The 23933-nt window shown below is 38.9% G+C and overlaps 2 protein-coding genes across 2 annotated transcripts in view; one reads left to right on the top strand and one right to left on the bottom strand.

Annotated features, from left to right (window-relative positions):
* The window catches only part of PALLD (palladin, cytoskeletal associated protein), a 446787-nt gene extending 440417 nt beyond the window's left edge, over nt 1-6370 (bottom strand). Inside the window, exon 1 of the mRNA XM_011967795.1 lies at nt 6300-6370. The gene's annotated coding sequence lies outside the window, so the exon portion shown is untranslated. The remainder of the gene's footprint in view (nt 1-6299) is intronic.
* A 16496-nt stretch (nt 6371-22866) lies between these two features.
* The window catches only part of DDX60L (DEAD (Asp-Glu-Ala-Asp) box polypeptide 60-like), a 143983-nt gene continuing 142916 nt past the window's right edge, over nt 22867-23933 (top strand). The window contains exon 1 of the mRNA XM_011967792.1: nt 22867-23025. The gene's annotated coding sequence lies outside the window, so the exon portion shown is untranslated. The remainder of the gene's footprint in view (nt 23026-23933) is intronic.

The following is a 23933-nucleotide window of genomic DNA, read 5'->3' as shown; positions in this document are numbered from 1 at the left end:
TTGAGACGGAGTCTCGCTCTGTTGCCCAGGCTGGAGTGCGGTGGCACAATCTCGGCTTTCTGCAAGCTCCACCTCCCAGGTTCATGCCATTCTCCTGCCTCAGCCTCCTGAGTAACTGGGACTACAGGTGTCCGCCACCTTGCCTGGCTACTTTTTGTATTTTTAGTAGAGATGGGGTTTCACCATGTTAGCCAGGATGGTCTCAGTCTCCTGACCTTGTGATCTGCCTGCCTCAGCCTCCCAAAGTGCTGGGATTACAGGCATGAGCCACTGCATCTGGCCCTCTTTCTGTTTTTCAAGCTCCAGTTCATCCTTGAAAACTTTCTTAAATTTTACCACTTTTTGGTACTTTCTAACGATTCCCCAATCAATATAATTTGCTGCTTCTTCCAAGCATGTCACTCCGCATTGCATTTCTCTTAGCAGTCATCATATTAAATTACACGTATTTATTTAGAGAATGCTTTCCTCATTCAACTGTGAGCCCCATGGAAGCAGGAGCTGTGACTGGCATCTTTGTATGGCAAATGCTTAGCACACTGTCTAGGTTATGGCAGATGATGGAGAAAAGCTAAGAAATACCGGGTGTTTGAAATGTGGTTTGAGCCTTGGATAGGATTTGACAGACACATGAACAAAGCCATGAGGCAGGAAATGTTCTGATGTCTGATTTGCTTTTAGCCTCCCAGAACCTGCTGTGGCATTTCTCTGGGACATGCTCTCTTCAGCTAAATGTTATTCTGCTCTTTGGAGTGAGGGTCTCATTCTGTCTCCTGGCGTGGACTGAAAAGGCATGATCATAGCTCACTGTAGCCTTGAATTCCTGTGCTCAAGGGATCCTCCTGCGTCATTCTCCTGAGTAGCTAGAACTACGGGCGTACATCATCAGGCCTGGCTAAATTTTAAAATATGTTTTTGTAGAAACGAGGTCTCCCTTTTTTGCACATGCCAGTCTCAAACTCCTGGACTCAAGGGATCCTCCTGCCTTGGTCTCCCAAAGTTCTGGGATTACAGATGTGAGCCCCTGAGTGCAACTAAATGTTATTCTGCTCTTAAACTAGGTTTTTCCTCAGTTTTATCAACTGTTACTTGTGCCCCAGGCTCTATTTTCTGGTAAGAACTTGATAGAGTAATCAGTGCTAAATGTTAGTATATACATACAACACATAACTGTGTCTACATATAAAATACACTTTACCTGCTCATTTTGCTAATACAAAATCATTCATAGGTCAGACATTGTGTTAAAAAAAAAAAGGTATCTATAACATGGATGTTAATGTTTCTCATTACCCTCGAAGACAGTTTCTTATGAAAAAATTTGGAACTAGAAAAGCATTCTATTTTCTGGCAATTCTATTAGACAAAGAATTCTGTAAACTTCGATGACGCTTTCACATGGATACTAGCAAGCTCAGGGTTAAATTTTCCGTCATAGAAATTCAGATGTTTTTAGCTAAAAAAATTTTTTAGCTTACTTTTCTCATTGTTTTATTCAGTCAGCATTTATTGAGTGCCTGCTATATGCTAGGCACCTCTTTTATAAGCCAGGGACATAGCTGGGAAGAAGATAGATTCTCTGTCCTAGGAGGTAAAGATTCTAAGAGAAAGGACAAAGGTAGTAAATTGAGAAAACATTTCAAGTTCAAAGCTTTTTATACTTGGTTTGATCTTCTATATTTTCTTAATTGATTTTGGGCAATTTTACTATGCTTTTATTGCATACAGCTTCAAACTAGCTTTGAAAGTTGTTAGGGTGCAAAAATATAAGGTAAAATGAAATGCACATTCGCATGTGAATTTCACATCTACAGACCACTGCTGTTTTGGGGGGCACACCCTTGGCGGGGAAGGTGGTGAAAGTCACAAGAGGAGAATGTGCTCAGGTCAATGGTCCTTTAGGTTCCTTCAGAGTGTACCATGGGGGCACTGCTGTGTCATCTCATGGCGCTCTGAAGGGAAATTCTCCCAGGTGAATTTCGACATTTATGCATAATGCCAGACTCTTCATCTTAAGCAAACATTTAGTGAAGCAAAGGTTTGGGAGGGTTGGCAAATATTGTGAGTCATTACAGAATGCTATCCACCTTGAATTGTCAGCAGGCAGCTTATATCCTTTATAAGCATCTTGGCTTATCCTAAGCAAATATTGCTTTCAAATGTAAACGTCCATGGTGACCTATTTTGTTAACCCCCTGGGCATATCTCCTTCTCCTTTTTTTTTCTTTTTTTAAATTTTGGAGATAGGGTCTCATTCTGTTGCCCAGGCTGTAATAGTGCAGTGGTGTGATAATAGCTCACTGCAACCTTGACCTAGTGGGCTCAAAGGACCCTTTTGCTTTAGCTTCCCAAGTAGTTGGGACTACAGGTGCATGTCACCACGTCCTGCTAATTCTCTTTTATTTTTTGTAGAGACAGGATCTCCCTTCATTGCCCAGGCTTGTCTTCAACTCTTGGCCTCAAGCAGGCTCCTGAGTTGCTGGGATTACAGGCACAAGCCAAGAGGCCTGGCTATTTCATTCTTTCTTAAGGAATTTTATGTCACTTAATTTATAGATTACTTCTAATTGTAATTTTATGGTTTGCAACTTCTCCCTAAGTTAGTGTCATCTGAATTCTGTTAGATTCATGTTATACTATAAAATATAGAACATATAAATAAGTTTTCATTGGTATGTGTATTACACATTTGACATAAGTAATTTTATGAATCTTATCTTGGCATGACTATCTTAATATTTGGGAAAACATTTATTTTTTAGTTGCTGAATATGTACTGTAGGCATAAATGTATATGGTTCACATTCATATATGAATATACAAATGATAGAAAAGATAGACAAATTTAAAAATTATGACTACCGTTTACCTTTAAAGTTGCTGACTTTTGGGGATAGATTACCTGAAAACCAGCTCTATGATATTTGGGAGAATCCTCTCTGTTGTCATTTAAGAAATATTTATAGGGGGCTGGGCATGGTGGCTCAGGCCTGTACTCTCAGCACTTTTGGAGACTGAGGCAGGAAGATTGCTTGAACCCAGGAGTTCGGTACCAGCCTGGGCAACACAGTGAGACTTCATCTCTACAAAAATACAGAAAAAACCCCAAAAACTTAGCTGAGTGCAGTGATGTGTGCCTGTAGCCTCAGCTACTCCAGAGGCTGAGGTGGGAGGATTGTTTGAATCCAAGAGTTCTAGGCTGCAGTGAGCTATGATCAGGTCACTGCATTCCAGCTTGGGCAACAGAGTGAGACCCTGACTCAAAAAACAAACAAGACTCCTGGGATCACCCCCTGGCGTGATCACCCCCTGGCATGATCCCCATGAATCAAGGCACTATTGACTGTTGAAATGGAAACAGGTTTCTTCCACGTGGAGGGACTTGGGGAAGACAAGGAATATACATGAGAAAGAGCAGAGTCCAGTAGAAAGAATTCACTGACAAACAATGCAAGTTGTTCCTACATAACAGCTTGGGAGTTACCTGCTTTCAAAAGTGAACAGTTTGATCTTCAGAGCAATCCATGGAGTAGATGTTATTTTTCTATTTTATGTTTTGTATTACCCACAACTGCAGCAGAAAAATGCTCAATTATTTGTCCCAACCAGAGCCATCAGAAAGTGGCAGAAGTGGAAGCCTGCATTTAACTGCAGTTTTCTTTTCTTCTTGGGGATATTATAGGAAATTACTTTAAGAATTTAGATAAGGGGAAAACTTTTGAAGTCTATTCATGAAATACTTTTAGAGTCGACGAAGAACTGCTACAATTTTGAAAGAAAAAGTTTGATGTTAGAAAAACGCTGACAGACAGTAAGGATCACTTAATACCATGTACCACATTCAGCAGATTCTTTAGAGAGTCCAGATGGAATAGCTAAATTCCCACAGTCATTTAAAAATGTATATATAGAAAGGAATAAATATATGAAAATGGTTGGAATAACATACACCAATCAATCAACACTGACTACCTCTGTGGGGGGATTTAGGCAGGGGTAAGAGTTGAAAGGTGGGACATTCAGGGGGATCTTTTGTTACTTACTTTGTAATTTTTGAAAAAAAGTTGTAAGTGATTTTTAATTTTAGGTTTAGCAGTTTTATTTATTTTCATATTTAAGCAATTACTAAAAAAGTAATGCAAACTATTGATACAAAGATTTGATATTGAAATATCTTTTAATAAAACCTAAACTATGAAAAACAAAGTTAGAAAGGCTTTAACACTTTATTTTCGTGCTTCAGAATCACAGGCAACCCCTAGACTAAATCAACTCCCTCCCTCCCTCCCTCCCTTCTCCCTTCCTTCTTCCCTGTTTCCCTTTTGCTACAAAGGTTCCTTTAGGGCAAAAGTCAAACATGAAAAATTTATGAAATTTTATATTTGATGCAGAAAATGTACTGCAATTTTATAATTTATTAATACACATGGATTATTTTCCTTTCTAATTATTAAATAAATTATCATTGCAGGAAGATATATTTATCCTACAGTTTTAAATATCTCTTTAAACAGCATATTTAATCTCAATTTCAAGGACATAATCTAATAGCTCATTTAATGCCAAAACAGCCAAATAAGATACTTTACAGAGTTTTTGAAGTTATCCCATGTCCTCTTCATCTTATCAACTTTATTCACCATGCTAAGTCCATTGCAAATATTTAGATTTTACATCTGAATTATCCATTTCCACTACCATTATGCAATTCAGGGCTTTATTCTTCTCACTTAAATTCAAAACCTATTCACCAAATTTGCTTCTATATTCTCTAATATGATTTAACAGTTAGAAATTTTAGTTGAAGATGTTTTGTTCAATCTTTGTTTTCTTTGCTGTAATCTCACCAGGACACAGTCCTTAACTCTAGATGGCCTGAATTTCTAACTGGAGCTCAGTCATCGCAGTACCCTTTGACAGCCTCCACACACATATTGTTTTAAGAAGTGGAGCTCTTGTCTGGGCCTTGCAAAATTTCACTTGGTATCTCTTAAAGAACTTGTCAGATTTATTTTTAAACGTGAATAATGAGTGCCCTCTACATTTTAAAAAAATGAGGTAAGGAGGTCAAAGTGATTGTACTTGTCTAGTGCAATCCAGATCGTCGTTCTATTGTGAAAGATGCTATAAGGCCAGTTTTAATATTCAACTCTAGCAATAACACAGAGAAACCCAGAGGAAGAGCTGACACAGAACCCCTGGGATACAGACCCTAATCCATACCAGATTCTAGGATGCTGGAGGACTAATTTGTATTCTAGGAATGTGTAATCATGTATTTACAGGGCAGTTAGTGGCCAGATAAACCTCACTGGCCTTCTCTACTGTTAGCTATAACTTGTCAAAAAGACTTCGATTTTTAAAATCTGAATAATTGAGGTGAGTACTCAAGTTCTTTCTGTGAGAAAAAAAGATTGGAAGGCATCTTTATCATGCAATGAGGATTTAATTTCTGTATATATGTGACTGAATAGATTTTGAATAGTTTTATATTGCCAAGAAATGGGCTTTATATGTCACCACATTATTCATACTAGAAGGCAATTAGTATTTTTAGCAAATGTTAATAAGTAATATGAGCCTGAAATCATTTTATGTCAACCTCCTCTATTGGATTCAAGACAATTTCATGTGCAACTTAAAGCAACATGATAAAAATTATACTGTGATGTTTAAATTTGACTGGACTCCAGAGACTGCACTGTGGTTTCCCTTAGTAAGCGTTATCTTATTAAAAGTATGTAAATTTTATGCATGAATATAATTTAAAATACCTACTGTTACTATCCCAACTCATTATGTCCAGTGAGTTACTTTTAGAATCTTTTGAAAGTGTAATTAACAATTTATAATGGACTAAAATCTAAAGTCTATCACTGTAAGCCATCATTACGTATTTAGCTTAAATATGGGTGAGGATCTAGAAAACTGCATTTTCCTTTTCTGTGAAACGTAACATGTACACAATCTTGACAAAAGCTGGCTCCTTAAATACATTAAATTCTTTTGGAGTTGATAGCACCAACTTAGCACGCTTAAGCTTATAACAGAAAGTATAATTCTCTGACAGCAAAGGCAGAGATAAAGTGGGCAGGCAAATCTTACGTATTATGTGTTTTTGGCAAAACCATAACATTCTCATTACTTTTCCTCTCCAAGCAAAAGAATAATTAAGATATTTTCTCAATATATCATGTTTTCAGAAAAACTTTTACAGTTTTAGTTTTTTTTTTTTTTTTTTTTTTAAGTTCTTAAAATGTTGCCGTACTAGTTAGTATATTAAGATACACCTTACAGACCTTTTCAGTGCTTGGTCAGTTTGAAGACTCCAGAGAGGTGATGAATTTCAGATGAGCATTTCTTCTTTTCTGGGAGAATGGAGGTTGTGGCCTTGCCTATTCATTAAAGACTGCCTGGTCCGTAGTCACTTTGAGGCAACTGTGGCTTCAGACTCTCATCTGTCCTCTTCCTCCACTCAGCTATATTTGGTAACTGAGCTCATGTTTCAGCAGACTGCCATAATCAGGAATTCCAGCAGCGGGCTGGGAAGCACCCCCAGGACTGAGGGCTGGGTTCTTAGAAATAAAGCCACTTAACATAGAAGGAACTATATTTATGGATCTGATAAACATAGGATTTAAACACATTCTTCTATACTTTGGACTTGTAGCTGGAAATCACCACCTGCCCCGTTAACATGTTCTTAATCAATTTAAAGTACAGTATGTGACTCCAAGTAGAAGAAGTGATAATCCAAATGGAAGCTCTTCTTACTGTGATCTTCTGCTCTGTGCATTTAAATTTTGATCATGTGCTAGATTATCCTAAAATAGTAAATTCAGTAACTGAAAATTTAGCCACCTGGCAAATTGAGTGGAAAGTCCCATTGTTCTCTTACTTCATATTGCTAATTAAAAATTGATATATGACTATGGTATGTATTAAAAGTCTTGTCTATAATAGTATTAAATAAGTGTGAACACACAGGGACTGGTCTTATCCACGTCGCAACATTGAGTTCTTAGCTCAATGCCTAGGACATCATGAGCATCTAGTAAATATTCGTCAAAGAAATAAATAAATGTTGAATGAATAATATTCAGGAAAAGTATCAGCCCTCTTACAGATGCAAAAAATGTTTCACAATCATTTAATATTTTGATCTTTCAAATGACAAATAGAGATAGCAAGAGTTTAATATTTTGATCTTTCAAATAACAAACAGATAGCAAGAATAGAAAGCTTTTCAATTTAAAGGTCAGATAGCAGAGTCAAATACAAGGGGGCACAAAGAGCAACACAGAAGCTCCCAGTTAACTTGGAAATGGAGTGCTGAGTCTTCCTTTGTCTGGATAAGACCATCACATTTGATTTAGTTTAATATCTAAAGATTTTTTTTTCCTGATGGTAGAAAATTTGTGAAGTATTTTCTTTATAGGAAATTGTATTGTATTTTCTTTATAGGCAAAACTGGTCCTTTATAAATGGTTCTTTCTGGAACTGGATACTTCTGTGGGTCATTTCATCTATTATATTAATTAAGAAGCGATTTTAAAATTTATGCTTACGAGGGAAATACAAGTCTCGTTGATTGTCTTAGTTTGTGCCATTACAACAAAATGCCACAGACTGGGTAATTTACAAAGAACAGAAATTTATTTCTCGTAGTTCTGGAGGCTGGAAAGTCTAAGATCAAGGTGCCAGCAGGTTTATTGTCTGGTGAAGTTCCCATCTCTGCTTCCACAATGATGCCTTGAGCACTGTGTCCTCACATGGCAGAAGGTGGAAGGGCAAGAGGGGGTCAAACTTCCTCCATCAAGCCCTAAGGGCATCAAATTCCATTCATGAGGAGTCCTCCTGAATCACCTTCTAAAGGTTACACCTCCCGGACACTGTTGCATAGGGGATTAGTAATTAACATAAATTTTAAAGGGGACAAAAACCTTCAAACTATAGCCTTGATTACATATATGTTTATATCTGCTTTTTCCTAAAGCCACAAGATAATTGTAAAAAACTGAAAAGGGCAGAAATTGGGAGGGAAGACAATAGAAGATATCAGAAGTGAACAAAACTATTGGAAAGAGATAAATATAAGTATGCATGTAACTAAATTACAAAACTTCGATGCCTGTAGGAGGAGATGCAGAAAAGAAGCAAGTGATTCACCCCATGGAGTCTCAGAAAGGCTTGGGAATTGGAAGCAGTGAACTGTCTTTAGAAATAATTTTAATTGGCAACTCTGATTTTTGCCTCTGCCTTCTGGTGAACTGTGAGTCTCATGGTGAATTCCAGAGGCAATCATGTTGGACTCCTGACCAGATGAGGCCTCTCCCACATTTCTTTGAATTGCTTGGTTCGTAAATCCTGGTACAACACCAGCGAAGTGATGAAGCCATAAGAAGAAAAAAGTAAAAAAAAAAAAAACAGCTTGTGGTCCTGAGAGAGGCTTCAAAGCCAGGTATGATTTTAGTCAAAAGGACAGAGAAATGTGACCTTTTTGTGTATGTATTATAAACAGTGCAGCAAACCAAGCTTGTTTTAAAAATCTTTGAAGAATTTGAGAAACAGAAGTTCTTTTCCTTAGAAAATTGGCATCAAAAAAAAAAAATTGAGACAGTTGACCAATACTCTTTTTGAGACGGAGTCTCGCTCTGTCGCCCAGGCTGGAGTGCAGTGGCCGGATCTCAGCTCACTGCAAGCTCCGCCTCCCGGGTTTATGCCATTCTCCTGCCTCAGCCTCCGGAGTAGCTGGGACTACAGGCGCCCGCCACCTCGCCCGGCTAGTTTTTTGTATTTTTTAGTAGAGATGGGGTTTCACCGTGCTAGCCAGGATGGTCTCGATCTCCTGACCTCGTGATCCGCCCGTCTCGGCCTCCCAAAGTGCTGGGATTACAGGCTTGAGCCACCGCGCCCGGCAGTTGACCAATACTCTTAAGTGAGTATAGCAAGGTCCAATTGATATTAAGGATGAGATTAGTGTGTGGACAGTAGTATCATTTCTTATGCACTTTCATATTTCCCACCAGAGCCCATTTCTGTGTGCACCAACATTGGGAAAGGTGGTCTGTGGCTCCTTCACGGGGCTCCAGTTCAGCTTTCAAATGATTACTTCTTCTTATAGAAATTTCTGCTCTTTTGAAGCACTTACATTTGCATCAACCATCCTCCATCCCACTTTTTAAAATTAAGACTTTGGATCTAGTTGGGCTGTTGGTTCTCTTCTTCACTCCACACCCTGCCATTATTCTGGGTGAGTCAGCACCCATTTTTCTATTCTATACCTTGGCATATTGGTTTTGGACCTGCTTTTCTCTATGAATCTTCATCTCCGTTTCTCTTATAGATCACACAAACAGACCTCCTCCACCTCCAAAATCAGGTATAACTTATCTACTGCTTCATAACAAATTACTGCAAAAATTAATGTCTTAATACATATTTGTTATTTCACAGTTTCTATGTGTCAAGAATCCATTAGTCTTAGCTGGGTAATTCCAGATCAGGGTATCATGAGATTGTACTGAAGATGTTGCCCCAGCTTCTTTCAGGTGGAAGCATGGCTGGGGCTGGAAAATCAAGGCAGCTCACTCACATGCCTGGAAAGTTAGTCCTGTTATTGGCTGGAGCCCTGTTGACTTCTCTGTGTCACTGCCTGAGTTTCCTCACTTCCTGGCAGCTAGATTCTGCCAGGGTGTCTTTTTTTTGTTTTGTTTTGAGGTGGAGTTTTGCTCTTGTTGCCCAGGCTGGAGTGCAGTGGCACGATCTCGGCTCACTGCAACCTGCGCCTCCTGGGTTCAAGGGATTCTCCTGCCTCAGCCTCCAAGTAGCTGGGATTACAGGCACCCGCCCCACGCCTGGCTAAGTTTTCGTATTTTTGGTAGAGATGGGGTTTCATCCAGGCTGGTCTCAAACTCCTGACCTCAGGTGATTCACCCACCTTGGCCTCCCAAAGTGTTGGGATTACAGGTGTGAGCCACAGCACCCGGCCCCATGATGTCTTTTATGATCCAGCCTTGCAGGTCATATTTCATCTTTTCTGCAGTATCCTTTAGTTATACAAACTGGCAGTATCCACTGGGGGAGGAGACTGCACAGAGGCGTAAGAACCAGTTGGCAAGACAATGCATTTGTGGTCATCTTGGCAGTTGGCTACCACACCTCTATTCCCTTTAACCCATCAGTCCTACAGCCACATTGGGGCATGCTCTGTTTTCAAAATCACACATTCAAACATGTTATTTGACTGTAAACTTTCTTCCTCTAGCTCTCTCATATACTGATTTTTCTTCTTCACCAGATTTTCCAGGCTGTAGATCACTCTGTTTTGAGATTATCTATCAGTGTGCCCCCCAGGTTCAGGTCAATCAGGGAAACTGGTTTACAAACTTTGTTTTAGGAGATACTCTCAGGCAGCCAATAGAGAAAGTAAAGGTATTCTAAGTTTCCTTGATGAAAGGGGTGTGCAAAGAAATGCTGCAGACTTGCTCATTCATTCCCCTTTGATGTTTTCTTTCTCTTATGATCCAGGAAGTTTGAAAATCCTAAGTGTCAAGAAACAAGTCTACTTACTCCCTTTTCACTTTTATTCCTCTCTTTATTCCTGGCATCAACCATCAGGAAACAAGGATCACAGAGCATGTGAGAAAATGGTAACTGAGAAGTCTGATCAAAGAACACACTAAAATTGGAGGCATGAAACACTTGCAGAATTGTCCTAATGGTCCATCTGGTGATCCTGGGAACAAGTGTCTTTCAAAGCCATGACCAGTCTTTCTACTTCTTCCTCATACTTTGTATCTGGCTTGCGTACATGTCACAGAATCAGGTATGGCCCCAAAGACTTGTCTGATTAAACTGGTATGTCTATCTGTACATAGCAGTGAACTCCACATTTGTCCCTCATGAGCTTGATTTTATGAAATGTGGTTAAATCTGCTGCATAAATGTAGCCAGAGCCTGTGGGTGGTCTTTTGGTCAAATGTTTCTGCTACTTGGAATGTTTGCTAACTGGTGCATATGCACAGAAATGAAGAGAGAAACATAATCTTATGATGATAGGTAATAGAAGTAGAATTGAAATAGTCTGAAAACAAAATCTATGTCTATATACGAGTATTGGGGTACAGTTAGATATTATGATCCTTAGAAATAATCTCGTTTTCTATCTGCCTTATAAGGTTCCAAATGTAGAGAAAGTATTATTTAGTGTGAACAAGTCAGTAAAATTAATTTCAAAAGCAGATTTTATTGAATTTAAGCAAATAAAATAAGTCTTAGAATTTACAAAGAATGACATCATTATATCCTTATATTATCCCTTTATCATTGTGTCATTATTCAGTAATATAAAATTGAATGAGGAGAGATGATTGCACATTGGTGTTTTGAATAGTGAAATAAAATTTGAAAAAAATAGTAATAAATAAAAGCCAACAGTGTATTAAAAGAATAATACACTTTGGACAATTGGGTTTTAGCCAAATCATAAAAGTTGGTTTAACATCCAAATTTCTAGTATTTAATTCCTCAAAAGAAACTCAAATGAAAAAAGCCATATGGTCAGCTCCATATATTGTTACTGAGTCTTCAGACAAAATTCAATATCTAGTCCCAATGAAAAAAAAAAGTTTGTGAGAAGTGAAGAGAATGGTTCTACTTTAACATTATATATTAAGGTATAGGTGCGTGTGTGACTGTGTATACATATACATATATGATGCAATATATAGTAATGAGATAAAACACCAAGGAATACTAACAACTAATATGCAGGTTTTAATGTATACTAAAGAAGAGAAAGGAATGAAATAATGAAATAAATGGAATGCTATATTCTGTTCTTTATATAGGAAGAACTGAGTTTGTAATGTAATCAGTTCTTTATCAGAATAATGTACAAATGTCATATAATCTCGATTAAAATAGGATTTTTGCGAGATACAGCAGTTCACACTTGTAATCCCAACACTTTGGGAGGCTGAGGAAGGAGAATTGCTTGACGCCAGGAGTTCAAGACCAGCCTGGGCAATAGAGTGAGACCCTGTCTCTAGAAAAACTAAAAAATTTAGCCAGGCTTGGTGGTGTGTTCCTATAGTCTCAACCACTTGGGAGGCTGAGGTGGGAGGATTGCTTGAGCCTAGGAGTTCAAGGCTACGGTGAGCCATGATTGTGCCACTGCACACTTCATTCTGGGTGACAGAACAAGGTCTTCTTTCTAAAAAATAAAAACGAAAATAAAAAATAAAGTAGCATTTTTTGCTTTACTTAGAAAAACTGACACAAAAGTTTACCTAGACAAATTAGCATGGCAGTATATCCAGGAAAATTGTGTGAAAAGGAACTCTAAGGGCAGGGGAGAGTAGCCCTTCAGTGCTACTGGAGCACTAACAAATTTCTTATGGCAAGACAAGGAATGGAGGAATGGATGAATAAAATGACATATTTTATTATTGTATGGAAAGAACATTAGTTTGAATTGGCAGTATATATGAAATAACTACATACATTTTGATTTATTTCTTGGCCTTGTTCAGTTCCACTGACTTCCCCTCATTATTAAAAAACTGGATTCCTGTTTCTCTTCATTCAGCCAATTGAAGTTCTTTTGGCTCACATGAATTGGAAAAAAAATCATAGTGGAATGGATAAATACATATGTAGTCATAGAAATATATTCAAGATTTAGGATAAAAAGTGTATACACAGGAGTGTGTTAGAGCATCATCGTATTTGTATGTATAATTGTATCTATTTTTATAATTTGTCCCTCTCTCCTGACATATGAATAAAACATTTTAAAGTTTTCCTGGAAGATGACAGTTTAATTTTAGTGAGAAAATGCATTCTGACTAGGATACAAATAGGGTTGTACGTTGACTCCAAAGTACCTGCTGTATTGTTATTTTAAAAATGGTATCTGAGAAAAACAATGGCATCAGAGATTATCTTGACTGTTACTGTTTCTTACTCTTTATACTTTTCCCTATCAATAATTATGATTTTTAAAACGTGTGTTCTAAGGTACTAAAACAAGTGATATAGAAATAAGATATCCCAAATATAGCATTAAGTGAAACAAACACATCGTATACTAGTTATTATATCTGGAAGGTAAGATTAAAGGAAACTTGCATTTTTTTCTTTTTGTATTTGAAATTTGCATGTGTTTGCATTAAATTTATCATCAGAAAAATTGCTGGGCTCAGTGGTACATGTTTCATTGTTATATTTTTTTTTATGTTTACTTGGGAGGATGAGGCAGGAGGAGGATGAGGCAGGATGATCCCTTGAGCCCAGGACTTTGAGGCCAGCCTGGGTAACATAGTAGGACTCCATTTCTAAAAAAAAAAAACCAAAAAACAAAAATTCCAGTCATGAGCCTAAAGTCCATTTAATCTTTAAAAACCTTTCTTAATTGTTTAATCCACTAGAGAGTAAAATTTTTTGAAGTCTTTGGGTATAAAATAGAGAATAATCAATTAAAGAAATTTTGAATGCAGTATGTTTCTATTTGGAGAATGAAAAAGACTTTACTGATTTTAAAAATCTTAAACCAGATTTCCTCTACTGTGGAAAGCTCTTGTGTGATGATTTGCACATCAGACCCATACACAAGTGAATGATATTCCGCATATACTGTATGAACATTCCTCTTCATCTGGCAACCTTTAAAATGTCATAACCTTTGATCCACTCTATCTCTGGTCTGCTCCAAGGACACAATCCTAACTACAGTAAACACTTTATATAAAAACACATTTAATTCTATATTATTTATGGAAGCAAAAAAATTGAGGCAATCTAAATGTTCACGTTATGGAATGGCTTAATAAACTCATGGAATTTTAAAGTAACTGTAAAATATTTTTCTGATGTATTTATATTAAAGGAAAAATGCTGATTATATTATGCTAAGGGAAACAGGAAGATAAGTCTTTGAAGTCTGAATATAACTTAAAAAAAGTTAAGACTATTTGCATGGCTGAAAGTTTTAATGCTTTAAATTGAGTTGCTTTGACATTTTACAACATATGAAGACATCAATAAACTGTATAGGGTGATTTGTTTTTTCCTCCACCAGAAAGAAAAGGCAAATCTACCAAGATAATTAGTTATTTAGAATGATCTAAATCAAAATGAACAATATTTTGTTTCTCTTAAACTTTGCATTTTATATGCCTCATAGAGATACTTAGCAATATTCAACAACCTTGCAAATGGAGTGGTCGCTGCCAGACAGCTACGAACAGCTGTAGAACAATTTCAGAAGCTGCTTACCCAAGAAGTCTAATGTGGAAGGACGTGGCTGTCATTGCCTGGGGAAGCAAATAGGAAAGAATATGACAAAGGAGGAAATCAGCTGTTGGACCAAACAATTTAAATATTGAAAAAATGCCAACCATCGAAGACAGTTGCTCTCTCGCACAAAATCCCAAGACCTGTCCATACTCTACTTCTGTCAGCCTAGCAATTTGCTCAGCTATTGCTATTTTGGGAAGGAATTTCCACCAAGCTTGGCCTATCTTCAGCCCCTGAGGTTTTCTCTGATTGACTGATCAACAGGTGTTGAAAAAGCCTGTTGCAGAAATATCACAGACCCAGTGTGCTCATCTGACTTCTGTAACTGTGACTGTAGTTTCATTGAATATATTGTTTCTTAATCAAGAAGGCTTTCTCTGCAGGGTAAAATCAAACAGATTATTTAGAACATTTTTAGGTAATTACTTTTCCATAGAGACAGCATATGCATTTGTTAATATGCTTTATTATTTATGAGTTATAAATTGAATACTGTACTAATGATTGTACAAATGAAACCTAAATTAATATAACACAGAATGAACTTGTCAAAGCAATATTGGTATTATAAGCATAAAAATGCAGTTAGCCCTCCATGGACTCTGCATTTGGTGATTCAACCAACAGTGGATCAAAAATAAAAAAAAAAAATACAACAATGAAACATAATACAAATAATATAGTATAACACCTTTTTATAAAGCATTTACATTGTATTAGGTATTATAAGGAATCTAAAGATGATTTAAAGTATATGGGAAGATACGCCTAGATTATATAAAACACTACACCATTTTTTTAAATAAGGAACTTGAGCATCTGTAGCTTTTGGTATCTGCAGGGGGTCCTGAAACCAATCTCCCTTGGATACTGAGGAACAACTGTACTCCTATTTTTCTAAGCTATAAAAGGAAATTGAATGGAATCAAGGCTAGGTTATCCAAGTGTACCTGATTCCTGACAAGCCCAGTCTGAATGATGAGCAGGACTTTGAATTACTTTGACAGAGGTGTACCCTATAGGGTGCCCACTCAATCATCAGTGAAGCAGGCACCCCAGAGCCAGGAGTTTCCATGGAAGTCTTCCCCTACCTTGCCTACCTCCAGTGAGTTGTGAGAGCACCTCTCCTGAACCCACAAAACAGGTTCAATCAAGTTCCACCTTCCATTCATGGACTTTCCCCTCTTCATTGCCTCACACAATGTCATAGCCGGAAGAACTGACCTTGTCTGACCTCCCAAGAGAAGATATCTTACCCAAGATCACAAAGCGCCAAATGTCAGCTGGGCTGAGAAGTGGCTGGACCTATTCTTTGACTGTCTGGGCCAGCCCTGCCTGGGGAAGTGCTCTCAATGCAAGACCCATAGTCCCTGAAAGCTTCACAGAAGTGGGTGAAGATGGGGAGAGAGCTTCTCCCCTCCTAGTTAAAGACAGGAATAATCATTAACATTGCTTAGTGTTGCCCAATAAACAAGCTTAGCAGATGACTGAGAAGGCAAGGAAAGAGGATCAGACTTGGGATCCAGAAGCTGAGATGACCCTAGGGAAACTATTCTGCCTCAGGCTACTCTGAGGAATTGGGAGCTTTTAACTGGGCTGGGTAGGCAGCTGTTACTCACTGGTGTTTATGCCTGGTATGAAAAGGTGACTGGGGGAGGTGGGGAGATTTTAAATCAGGCAACCATCATAGGTGTAGACGGTGAGTAATAGGGAAATAAATGGAGTTCAGTGGGTGAAGCCTTGTCCTTTGAGCTTTTCTGAGAAACCCAAGTGGTATGTAGCTAGATGGGGCGGGGGAGGGGTGGGGTGCCGTGGATGACAGTGGGCCAGAAACTTGATAGAGGGACACTGCTCAAATAGAAAGCCATGGGGGAAGGATGAGGACTTCAGTGATTCCTCTGAAGAAAAAAGAAGTAGCTTTATGAGAGTAGATTAATTCGGATCAAGGGAGTGAGCCTGGGCAGAGGTTTTGAGTAAAGAGGGGTGGAGTTTTACAATGTGAGTCAAGAGCCAACAGCCTGCTGGATCATGCAGGGGTGAGGATGTCGGTGATAGGGCAGACCCCTCCCGGGGCAGAAGGGCTGGAATGCAATCGGTGCCCCACAGAAAGGACTAAGATCTACTGTCCCAGCAACCCAAGTTCACACCTGAAAGCAAGGGTATAGGATCAAGTTTCCAAAACCCAAGAGATCAGCTGCAGTGCATACCCTGCTCCCTGGCCTGCTCTAGTCCCTGTCTCCATCAGGGTCACCTCAGATGGGAGTGCTAGGGCTTACCAGCCATCTGTCTGAAGAATTAACTCTGAGGCATTCATTAAACACACTTAGACCATTAAACCTCACACCATACGCCAACAGAAATTCAGGTGTTAAATGGAAAAAAAAACCCCAAAAAATAGCCGTAATAAAACACATGCTTTTTTTTTTTTTTTTCCCCCGTCTATTGTAGTGAAGGAGTTTTCTACCCATAAGGGCAAATGAAGAAAATATAAAGGCACAATGTGATAAATCTGATGACTTCTAAAAGTTCCTAACTGTAAAACTAAAACAAAATCTTCATTTAAAAAGAAGAAAAGGCAAGATAAAAAAATGAAAGGAAACCTTGGCAAGATGTGGCCTTGCAATTCAATAAGAAAAAACACATGGATAGGAAAATGAGCAGTATATTTAAAATTTATAAGATGATAAATCTATGAAATAATATACAGTCAGCCCTCTGTATCTGTGGCTTCACATCTGTGGATTCAACTAACCATGGATCAAAAATATTCAGAAAAATTCTGTATTGAACATGTACACTTTTTTGTCATTCTCTAAACACATTATAACTGTTTACATAGTATTTACATTGTGTTAAGTATTATAAGTAATCTAGAGATGATTTAAAGTTTATACACAAATACGCCATTTCATAAGGGACTTGAGTATCCACGAATTTTAGTATCCAAGAGGGTCCTGGAACTAGTTCCCCATGGATAACTAGGGACAACTACGTATTACATTATTTTGACTTGATTTTGTCTCAAAAACTGTCAAACCACTAGAACAATGATCAGTATTAGAGAAAAAACAAACCAAAAAAGAAAACAATCCAGTGTAAGATTGTCACACACATAAGGAATACAATTGGTTATACTATTTTTGTATTAAATTTAATTTCTTGATTTTTTCTTTAACATATATCCAAAACAAAAGGAACATGTGTACATGAATTGTTCAAATTTTTAATAAAAGTATAAAATAAAATCTCAATGTATTTGCCATGACATGCCTTCTTATCACATTCAAAGTAAAAGTCACAGTCTCTTTTGTTCTGTGGAATCAGACATGATCTGCCTCCTCACCTTATCTTTGTGACATTCTCCCACTCTTGCCTGGTTCTTCAGCTTCAGCCACACAGGCCTCTCTAATGGTCCTTGAACCCACGTGGCTCACTGTATCTCAGGGACTTCCCTGTCCCTCAGCCAGTCTTGGTCTCTGTAAGAAAAAAGAATGGCCTAACTTCCTTCCAATCTTAAGTCACCTTCTTAGTGGGACTTTCCCTGTCTATCCTATCTAAAATTTCATCTTCTTTTCCCATCAGGATTTGATATTTCCTCTTCTCTGTGTATTTTTTCTCTTATAGCTTATTTTTATCTAACACAATGGTCTTTTTACTTCTCTTGTTATTGTTTATATTCTTTACTAGAATGTAAACTCTGAAGGAAGGAGTTTTTAATATTTTGTATCAGTGTTTAAAAAGTGTCTGGATGTCGTAGGTTTCCATACACACATGTTTAGTGAATCCCTAGAAGGGAATGTCCAGAAATTATGATGTTTGAATGCATATGGATTGACATTCCTGTTGCCACTCAACACAAGGCTTTAAGGCTTTTTAAGACAGAGTAAGACCCTGTTATCTGTCTCATAACTCAAGGAAGGACATGCTACCTAGTGCTGCATTCATGGTTCTCAGTATTTCCTGAAGAGAATAAAAGTAATGATATCTGCATTTTATTGCTTCGTATCTGATCTCTTTACAACATTGAAGTCACTTAATCCTTTAACAACTCTGTGGATTATTTTTAACTCCCATTTTAGAGATGAAAGACAGAGGCTAACTTACCCAATATGCCAAAGCTAACACATGATGGAACTGTTATTAGAGAGATCCTCTGAATCAAAACACTTACTTGTCACCATTAAGGTATAGTGTTTGGGAGCTCTAAAAAAAAAAGATGAAATACCAATAGGCAGATTTAATCTGAAAGCAATGAGTGAATGCTAATGGATTTTAAGACAGGGAGCAACATGATCAGGTTTACATGTTAAAGAAATTACCCTGGCAGGAGAGTGGAAAACAGAATGGAGAGAGCAGGCTGGAGTCAGGAAATGAATAGGCTTTTGCAATAAACCAGATGACAACACATGAAGCTCATTCTAGTGAGTGGAAGGAATGACATAAAAGAGAATATGGAATTCAGATGTATCAGCTGTGGAGAGCCAAGATCAAACCATTGCACTCCAGCCTAGGAGACAGATCAAGACCCTGATTCAAGGAAAAAAAAAAAAAAAAAAAAGGAGAGGCTGGTATAAAATCTCGAATATCACCAATAGGTCAATAAATCATGGACTACATTGAATTTGGCAATTAATAGGTTATCATGAATGATGTTTGGCAGAGGTGCTTCAGGGCAGATTCTGGTCTAAAGGTAAACTAGACCAATATTTAAGACTTTGAAGGAGAAATGGAGATGATGAATGTATATCCTTAAGTGCCATGATCAAAAGGAGGAGATGAGGCCCTGGTGTGGTGGCTCACACCTGTAATCCCAGCACTTTGGGAGGCTGAGGTGGGCAGATCACCTGAGGTCAGGAGTTCGAGACCAGCCTGGCCAACATAGTGAAACTCCATCTCTACTAAAAATATAAAAATTAGCCAGGTGTGGTGGCATGCCCTTGTAATCTCAGCTAACCAGGAGGCTGAGGCAGGAGAATTGCTGGAACCCGGTGGGCAGAGGCTGCAGTGAACCGAGATTGTGCCACTGCACTCCAGCCTAGGTGACAGAGTAAGACTCCGTCTCAAAAAAAAAAAAGAGGGCAGGGCTCATTCTTTTAATTGTTTTGGAGAGGAAAGTGACTTTATCATTTTAGTGGAATGAATAGTAAATGCCAGTTGCATTAGTTTCCTATTGTTGCTATAGCAAGTTTCCACAAACTTCGTGGCTTAAAACACACATTTGTTACAATTCTGGAGGTCAGAAGCCTAAAAATCAAGGTATTGGTAAGGGCTCCATTATTTCTAGGGGCTCTAACAGGGAGTCCGTTTCCTTTCCCAGCTTCTACAGGGCGCGTGTATTCCTTAGCTTGTGGCCCCTTTCTCCATGTATAAGCCAGCAGCACAGCATCTTCTCTCTCCCCTGATCTCCTGTTTCTCTCTTATAAAGACCCTTGAGATTACATCGGGCCTACTCTGGAAAATCTAGGATAATCCCCCATCTCAAGATCTTTAAATTAATCACATATGCAAAGTTCCTTTTGCCATGTAAGGTAACATGCACAGGTTCTGGGGATTAGGGCATGCACAGCTTTGGGAGCCATTTATTTGTCAGTGCACACTCTGCCCCAAATATTCTCATCAATTCCGTATGCAAAACGAACCATTCTAAGGTCCCCGCAAAGTCCCAGCGTATTACAATATCGACTTAAGTCCAAAAATCCCATCTACATTTCATCTGCTGAAAAGACCTAAATGATTAGATCAGGTATGGTTGAGACTTTGGGTATGAACCATCCTGAGGCAAAATTTCTCTTCATATAGTGAACCTGTAAGACTAGAAAACAAGTTATTTGCTCCCAAAATACAATGGTGGGACAGGAATAGGGTATGAGTGATAGATATTCCTGTTCACAAAGGGAGAAAATGGAAGGAGAAAAAGCCAAGAAATTTCAAAAATCTGCAAGGTTAACTCCATAGGTTTTAAGGCCTGTGAATAACCATTTGTGTCTCTAGGCTCTGTCCTCAGAGTCATCCTTCATGAAAGATAGCACAAGTTTGTGGCTGAATAGTTTCATCAGACTGTTCGTTGCTTACGAAATTCTGGGAGTCCTATAACCATCTTTCATTTTATTGCCTCTCTGTAGCTTTCAGTTCAAGCTAGCAGTGTTTCTGCTGATATTATCAGAAATCTTTTGGATTCCCTGTGTATGTCACAGAGTTCTTTTTGAGGCACTAGCAAAAGGCTGTCCAACCATACTCATGACTTTCTCTCCAGAGTATGTTTTCCCAAAAGCGAATCTCTTTACCATCCTTTGCAGTCTTGAAATCCTGATAATTTCCCACATTCTCCTTGTCCTGGTTCCTTTTTGATAACAGTCCTTCCCTCTTATAAGGACCCTTCTCATTATATCAAGTCCCCAGATAATCCAGGGTAATTTCCTCATCTCAAGATTCTTAGGAATATCTGCAAAGTTCTTTTTGCCACATAAGATGACATATTTATAGGTCCAAGGATCAGGATATAGACATCTTTGGGGGACCATTGTTCAATCTACCACAGCTGTAAATAGAGGTTAACAATATAGGAATGGAGTGAGATTCCTGAGGAAGCTGGAGGTAACCAACTCAAAAGGGAGTGGTTATATTGTATATGGAGCATGTCATGGGCTTCTTGGACTAGATGGATGTGTCAGACAGTTGAGAGGAGTCTCTTTAAAACAGATATATTCTTAGTGGACTTGAAGAGAACAGCAAGATGCTCTAGGGTTTTAAGGGCCACTGTAAAAAAGATTGGGGACCTATAGTCATAAACAGTAAATTTGAGGTGAAAAATATTAGATAATTTCCTTCAATGTCCTGGTAAGGGCAAAAAATGGTTTACTAGATTCAGGTGATCAAGTTGCAGGGCAGGTGCACAGGAAAGTGAGTGGATGGAGTAGTTGAGAATGTTGGTGAGAGGAAGGTTCGGTGCCTGTTCACAGAGTTGACCCTGGGGAGGTGAAAGAGTGAGGCTCCTAAGGAGGCTGAGAGATTGAGGCAAGGGGGAAGGCTCCAAAAAGTTGAAATGGAGTTTATGATTTTCAAGTTTCTGAATAAAATCTAGGCTGGAGTCATGGTAATATCTTATTAAAGTGGAAGAGAACTGAATATTGATTTGGAGTAGAGTCTGTTTATGTGCATCGTACATATACTTTGGGGTAGGAAGTGGGATGTATGGAGTTAATATCTAGGGAATCCCCACCTGATATATCTATTTCTTTAAGACAGAAAAACAACAGCAGACAGTCAATTACATTAAGAACATGTAGGGCCCACTGCTACAATCAAAAGAGGAAATCCCCATTAAATTGTATGTGCTTTGGGGGCAGAATAATGACACTGTAGTATTTAAAAGAATGGAATGAGATAATATATACAGATAATATTGCAGATATTATCTTTGGAATTAAATTTTGAAGTCTTGGCTACCATTAACTACCTGTAGGGTCATGGACAAGTAATTGAATTCTCTAAGCCTTATTTACCTCTCCATAAAATAGCAACAGTAAAGTTGCTCATGAGCTTTCTGTGAGATTTAATGTGATAACACACATTATGTGCCTGGCACATAAAAAGCTCAATAAATGCTGTTACAACAAAGCCCAATTTTCTGCTGCTAGCAAATGCATTCTTATGATACAAAGGTCCAGTATCAGATGCTAGAGAAGAACCCATCTGAGATGAACTCATGACTTAATCATGAGTCATTTCAAGTTCTTTCTCAATGTCATCCTCATTGAGAAAGACAATCATAACTCTTTTCAACCGGAAAAAAAAAGGAAAATCCTAACAGAAGTGAGCAATGTTTTCATCTCCTTTTCGAAGCCACTTTATATTCCAGAGTCTGAGAAAAAACTACCCTTCTGGGCTCTTTCTATTGTGAACAAGTCACTTCCTCCCTTTCCTTTTCTTGAAGACAGAACTTCTGGTTTCGAATTCTCTCCATTTATTACCCAGTGTCGTTACTGGGGCACCCTCACCACCATCTTGACTCTCAATATATTCTGCACATGCATAACATTATGGAATTAAGTGTCTGGAGCACTAAGGGCCACCATGGGCTGGGGTTGAAACTCGAATTTCCAACATTAATGAGCTTGATGACAAAACTAAAGAGCATTCTTCTCAATTTAAATTCTTTGTGATATAGGATTGGCCTTTCAAATGTTCACACTGGACAGTTATAATATTGGAAATTTTTCATAAAATGAACTTCTTAGGACAGAAACTCAAAGCCCCTAATCTTTTTTTACTCGATTTTTGCATGTCCGGTACCTTGCCGGAAAAGAAAAACACCACACCTCACCATAGACGTTCACAGTGCTTACAGTGCTGCGTTTACTCTCAGCCTCAATTCCTTGTTTAGACTCCCAGGTTTCTCTGCTCTTACATGCATGTCCCAGATAGCATATCATCGCTTCTGCTATTACCTCCCTAAGATGATCAGAGTAAACCAATGCAGACCTATATTCTACCTTCAGAAAATTGGGGAAATCGAAAAGGCCCCAGGATAGAGAAAAGAAACCGAAACTAACTCCCTAGATAAAAACTCAGGCGCTGGCTGCTGTGTGGCTCAGAGCGCCCAGACCGACGCCAGGGGCTGAACCCCTTCCACCAGGCCCTGTGCTCGGTCCCCTCTGCTCCACCTCCTCCCCGCGGGGCGTGCAGCTCAGACGCTCTATGGACCTAGCAGGTTCGGTGGTCGGGGTGAGGATTGCAGGTGACGTGGGGTGTCGCTAGGGACCCTGGAGCGGCGCTGTCCCGCGGGGTTCTAGATTTCCTTCAACATTCCGATGGACCGGGCGGGTAGGTGGCCCGGTGGCTTCGTGCGCGCCGGGGGCGGGGAGCTGGGGCGCCCACTGGGCTCCGGCGGCAGCTTCGCGGGCAGGCGTAGAACGGGCTTGGGGAGGGGTAGGGAAGAGGGACAACCGCCATGAGAGAGGAGAGTGCTCAGGCTTTTAACGGGTGCTCTTCACCCGAGGGGGCTGGGGATCTGGGGTACTGAGGAGAAAGTAAGGGTCATCAGAATGAGTACAGCCAGTCGAACCTGGACATTGACAGGCAGCAAGCCGCTTCCTTTCTTTCGTCTTGGATTTAAGCTCTTAATAGCGGAAGTCAGGCTTTGTTATTTCCCCGAAAGGTACTTGGTTCTCTTTCCCCGCTTCTCTTTTGTTTACAAAGTTACAATGATAAATTTATAATAAAGTCCTCAAGGTTTTCCATAAAGAAGCTGACATCGTCCGTGATGGGGACTTAAGGATTATGAAGCTCCTAATGACTGCTAGAAAAAGCGGTCAGAACCAGACAGAAGCAAGTCCTTTAAAGACACAATAAGAAGTCCAAACCATAACATCAACGACATACAGACCTTCATGATTTCGAGTATTTTCCTGAAAGCAGTAACATATCATTCAACCTAAGATTTGCAGTTTGAAGTTTAGTGGAACTCAGGTGCTGAGAGTTGAGGGTACTAAAATAAATGAGAGTGGATTATGCTTCCAAGGCCCTTCCCCTTCTATCCCAAAGATTTGGGGGTAGTTTAGTGTGAATCCTTCCTGATACTCTACAAAGAAACAAGTTTCTGTCTGTAGCTCCTATCTCTCTTTCTATCCATC

Source organism: Mandrillus leucophaeus, unplaced genomic scaffold, assembly GCF_000951045.1.
Source record: "Mandrillus leucophaeus isolate KB7577 unplaced genomic scaffold, Mleu.le_1.0 Scaffold81, whole genome shotgun sequence".
Classification (NCBI taxonomy): Eukaryota; Metazoa; Chordata; class Mammalia; order Primates; family Cercopithecidae; genus Mandrillus; species Mandrillus leucophaeus.
The sequence above is the reverse complement of the archived record's forward strand: the minus strand, read 5'-3'. Positions and strand labels throughout refer to the sequence as shown.